Consider the following 6,000-nt stretch of genomic DNA (forward strand, 5'->3'; position numbering starts at 1 on the left):
CAGGCAATTAACGAATTGAATGTTATCACCCAGCACACAGTATATACCCAAATATTTTCAATTGTCCCAACTAATTGTTCTAACTTGTTGAGAATCTGGGGAGAACATCAAAGGAGGTGATTTTTTTCTCTCTCCTTTCTCTTCCATTGGTAAGCTTTAAGATCAGGATGCACACTGTTTAAAATACACTTTTGATTCTTGATAGCCAAGAGTAGTAGTTCTCAAACTTTTGATCTCTTACTGTATAAAAATTTTTGAGTAACCCTAAATAGTTTTGTTTATTCAGGATATAGTTATTGATATTTACTAAGGCAGAAATTAAAATAAAGAAATTTTAAAAATATTTATTAGTTTATGTTATCTTAACACATTTTAATAAAAAGGACTATATTTAAAAAAAAGAATGTGTAGAGTGGCTTTTTGTTTTCTTTTTGCAAATCTTTTTCCTTTGTTGCTCAGAAGACAGTGACAACCGGATGCCCGCTCTTGCATTCAATCTGCTGCAGTACACTGTTTTCCTAAAGTGGATTTGGTAGGAGCTTCACACAGATATGAGGTTGAAAAAGGGAGTGTTTTACTAGATGTCTTAAATGACTGTTATTATTCCTTGATACTTCATCAAAGCTTAACAAGTGGTAGTTCCTTACAGTTAATGCAATATGGAATGTGAAGACTTATTAATAAACTTTTTGTGTTCTGTGAAATTAAAATCTATTGGTCTATGTTGAAATTAATAACCTTTATGCATGAAAATATATCTCTTCTGCATTGGTTATTTGGAAGATATGGGTTCACCAAATTATGCAAATTTTCCAATTGTTGATTTCTTTCGTTAAAAAGAAAATCACATTTATTAACCACTAACCTCATCAGAAATGTCTCTAAGTTGTATCTGCCATTACTCATGGATTACTCATGGCATGAGTAATGGCAGATACAAGTTTTCTAATATTCTTACTTTTCTTGAAAGTTCAATTTTTACCATTGGCACCAAATACTGATGACAGTTTCTCTCTAAATGACAAGCTCACTTTGTTTACTTTCAAGAAAATGTTTGCCAACTACTCAAATCTAAACAAACTTAGCATAGTTACTAGTCGTTTTTATTTTTCAAATAAAGTTGTTGCTTCATGAGCCATGTAGATAGCTCAGCTCAAGCTCAGATGGCCACACAGGTACTTTTCTTCAAGACAACTGTTGTAGTTCAGTTTGTGCTGGAAGCGCTTTTTGTATCTGCCCCATTTTGTCTCCCTGAATATGCTAACGACATGCACCCTGAGGTCAAAATTTAATAACATTTCTACTTTGTTTCTCCTGCTTCACCAAGGATATTCTGAAGAGAAACTGGCATTTTTGTTCCTTTATAAGTATATGGGGGTTGAAGAATATGACTATGAGTAACATTTGGTTCCACGTTTTTAATCTTCACCCAAAAACATGTTTATTGATTTTAGAGAGAAGGAGAGAGAAACATCTATTGGTTGCCTTCTGTTCTGATCAGGGATTGAACTCTCAACCTAGGTATGTGTCCTGATCAGGAATCGAACCCACATACTTTTGCAGAACAGGATGGTGCTCCAACCAAGTGAACCACCAGGCCAGGGCTGGTGCTACTGTCTTGATTTATTTTAAGTCATCAGGGATTTTATCCATCATTGTCATTGCACTTTCACTGCAAATGTTAACAGTTGGTCCAAGATAAAACATGAGACATTTAAAAATTATTCAGCACTGTGGATATTTCAGTGTCACTTTTGTTTGCTAGTAAACACTCATATACAATAAAACATCTTTGATCATTAGTTGTTGCTAATACCAGGCAAATTCAAGCAAAACTGTAAGTCTAGCAATATCTATAGGCTCATCTATAGCAAAGCAAAAGTGAACTTCGGCAGATGAGTACTAACTCAATTTTTATATTTACACCTGGATAACTAGTCAGGTTACTATAGTTTTGGAAGGTGGCCGTGTCAGAGGAACAGATGACCTCTTCATGCATGTGCTTTCCTTCTGGTTCTTGTAACCCGAGCCTTCCCTCCTTATTACAGTGCATTAAGATGCCTCTGAACTACCACCACTAGCCTAATTTCACCTCTGACTATTGGGACAACTTTCCTTTTATCGGTAGACAATCATTCACCGAACATTGGTGGGGCCTCTGCTCAGCACCCTGTAAACTGCTGGGTGCTTTGGAAGATAATGTGTACGTCCTTGTCCTCAAACAGCTTAGAATTCAAACAAGAGTAACACACTTAAAATCTTGCCATTAATGTAATAGAGGATATGTGTGGTATCAGATGAATGAATGGTATAGACATTAAGCACAAGGCTGGTTCAGAGGAGGGAGAGATGTCTTCCAGCTGGTGTGATCCAGCTGTCGTGATTCATCAGCATGAGGATGCCCAGGGGTATGGTAGCTGTTTTCTGAGGCCTTTACTGCTTACTTAGCCATTCCGGGAGTGAGGAACCTGACTCTGTGAAAAAGCCCCAGTCTGGTTTCTGCTTTTCTAGAAAGAAACATGCTGGCAAGTGGACTCCTTATTGTTATTCAATGAACAGCAGCTTGAAACAACTGTCCCAGACTGTGTCCTTTTTTAATTTTTTTAATTAGCTTTTCCTGGATGTGAATTAGATCCTTTGGGAAGCTGCAAAAATTCCTTAAGGTCACAAAAGTACCATTCTGTTGTGTAGTTCTTGTACATTACAAAAGTCTCCTTATTAATTGTGTACTTGAGAAAAATCCAGATTCTCATTATTTATATGTAATTTACAGCAATGTGAAGTAAGATCTGGATTTGAATATCAATTTTGTCCTTTGCCAAGCTGTGTGACCTTGGAGAAGTCAATCTCTCTGGCCTTTCTTCCGTTTTTCCCCCCACAGATATTTGCTTTTAATTCTGAGCATGTAATTGTTATATGACATCACACATGCTCAGTTTATCCAAAAGTTTCCATTCAGCTTCTCTCATTTACCCATTTTTCTTTTTTGATGTTTCTTTCTGTTTCCAGTTTCCCTTTGGATATTGTTTATATTATACTATCTCCAATATAATTAATTACCTCAAGAAGGGAGGAGATAATCAAACCTCCCTTGAGAGCACCGAAAATAAGGGCTGAGCTTTTAAACATTCTGGGAAAACACTGCACCTAAGCCTAATGTCTAGCATGGCTGCTCCGGTGTGGAGACAAGGTTTTGTGGTGCCGAACAAGTGTTTGTTCGAGGGCAGGACTCTTCACTGATTCCTTCTCCAACACTTTTTTTTCAGTTAGGTAGATCTTAGTTTCTGACCTGTTTCGTTTTCCTTCTCCCTCAATAACTTCTTTCTTAAGACTTTTTTAAAGAGCAGGTTTAGGTGTGCTGGAAGATTGAGAGGAGAGGACAGAGAAATGTCCCATATACGCAGTGTCCTCACACAGGCACAGCCTCCCCCATTACCAACATCCCTCACCAGAGTGGTGTGTTTATTATAATACAAGCCTACCCTGGCACACCGTAATCACATAAGGTTCATAGTTTATACTAGGATTCACTCTTGCTGTTGTATATTCTGTGGGTTTGGACAAATGTGTAATGACAGGTACTCACATTATAGAGTAGTTTCACGGCCTCAAAATTCTCTGTTCTTTGCTTATTCATTCTTTTCCCCATCCCCAGTCCTTGGCAAATAGTGATATTTTTACCGTCTCCATAGTTTTGCTTTTTCAGCATGTCATATAGTTGAAATCATACAGTATATAAACTTTTCAGATTCTTTCACATATTAATATCCACTTAAGTTTTCTCCATGTCTTTTCATGGCTGAAGAGCTCATTTCTTTTTAGCATGAATAATAGTCCATTGTCTGGATGGACCACAGTTCATCCATTCACCTACGGAAGGACATCCTGGTTGCTTCCAAGTTTTGGCGATTATGGATAAGACTGCTATAAACATCTGTGTTCAGGGTTTGTGTGGAGGAAACTTTTCAACTTCTTTGAATAAATACTAAAGAATGTGATTTCTAGATAAATGTATAGATAAATGTATATTTAGTTTTGTAAGAAACTGTGAAACTGTTTTCAAAAGTGCCTATACCATTTTGCAATCCTACCATCAATGGATGAAAATTCTTATTGCTCTGTTCTTGCCAGCATTTGATATTGTCAGTGTTTCAGACTTTGGCAATTCCAACAGGTGTAGTTAAAAAACTCATTGCTGTTGGACTTCCAGCAAGATGGAGGCATAGGTGGACCCACTATACCTCCACGTACAACCAAAATTGGAACAACAACAATTTAGAGGTAGAATAACACCCAGAACTGATAGAAAATTTATCTGAATGGAAGTTGGACAGCCAAGAAGTTGAAATAGACCTGTTTATCCAGACTGGTAGGAGGGGTGGATACAAGCAGCCGGGCTCTGGTCATGGCGCAGAGAACAGGGAGAACTGGGTGCATAAGGCAACCAGGAGCGCATAAGGCATCTGGGGCGTGCAAGATCGCAGCGGGTTGACCCTGAGTACACAAGTGGCAGCTGGCAGAACCAGTGAGGCGGTGATTGTGGAACAGGGCAGAGCACACAACCCAGGATCCCAGGGAAGGGACTGAGGTCCCATGGAGAACGGAGCTACCGCCATTGTTCCCTCTCGACCCTGCCCTCACATACCATACAATGTCACAATCTAGTGACTGGGGTGCCCAGCCTTGGTGAACACCTAAGGCTCCACCCCTAACCATAACAGGAGTGACCAGATCAAAAAAAAAAAAAAAAGACAGAGAGAGAGAGAGAGAGAGAGAGAGAGAGAGAGATGGCTCAAACAGAAGCACAAATCAGTGCCCCAGAACTCATCCGTTTGAGCGACCAAGAGATAGCTAACCTATCAGATGCACGGTTCAAAACACTGGTGATTGGGAAACTCACAGAATTGGTTGATTTTGGTCGCAAATTAGATGAAAAAATGCAGGTTACCATAAAAGAAATGAAGGAAAAATGCACAGGGAACCAACAGTGATAGGAAGGAACCTGGGACTCACATCAATGGAGTGGACCAGAAGGAAGAAAGAAACAACCAAACAGGAAAGAATGGAAAAATAAGAATTCAAAAAAACGAGAAGCTTAGGAACCTCTAGGACATCTTTAAACGTTCCAACATCCAAATTGTAGGGGTACCAGAAGGGGAAGAGGTAGAGCAACAGATTGAAAATGTATTTGAACAAATAATAAAGGAGAACTTCCCCATTCTGGCAAAGGAAATAGACTTCCAGGAAGTCCAGGATGTTCAGAGAGTCCCAAAGAAGTTGGACCCAAGAAGAAACACACCAAGGCACATCATAATTACATTAGCCAAGGTAAAAATGAAGGAGAGAATCCTAGAAGCAGCAAGAGATAAGGGGATAGTAACCTACAAAGGAGTTCCCATGAGACTGTCAGCTGATTTCTCAAAAGAGACCTTGCAGGCAAGAAGGGGCTGGAAAGAAGTATTCCAAATCATGAAAGACAAGGATCTATAGCCCAGATTACTCTATCCAGCAAAGCTTTCATTTAGAATGGAAGGGCAGATAAAGTGCTTCTCAGATAAGGTCAAGTTAAAGGAGTTCATCATCACCAAGTCCTTTTTTTATGAAATGTTAAAGGGACTCATCTAAGAAAAAAAGATTAAAAAATGTTTAGTAAAAGGACAGCAAACTCACAGTTATTAACAACCACACCTAAAGCAAAACCAAAAGAAACTAAGCAAACAACTAGAACAGGAACAGAACCACAGAAATGGAGATCACATGGAGGGTTAGCAACAGGGGAGTGGGAGGAGGAGAGAGGGGGAAAAGGTACAGAGAATAAGTAGCATGGATTGTAGGTAGGAAATAGATAGGGGGAGGGTAAGAATAGTATGAGAAATGTAGAAGCTGAAAAACTTATAAGTATGACACATGGACATGAACTGAAGGGGGGAATGTGGGTGGGACAGGGTGTACAGGGTAGAGGGGAGTGAGGGGGGAAATGGGACAACTGTAATAGCATAA

Source organism: Phyllostomus hastatus, unplaced genomic scaffold (assembly GCF_019186645.2).
Source record: "Phyllostomus hastatus isolate PE091 unplaced genomic scaffold, TTU_PhHast_1.1 phas_contig_98, whole genome shotgun sequence".
Lineage (NCBI taxonomy): Eukaryota > Metazoa > Chordata > Mammalia > Chiroptera > Phyllostomidae > Phyllostomus > Phyllostomus hastatus.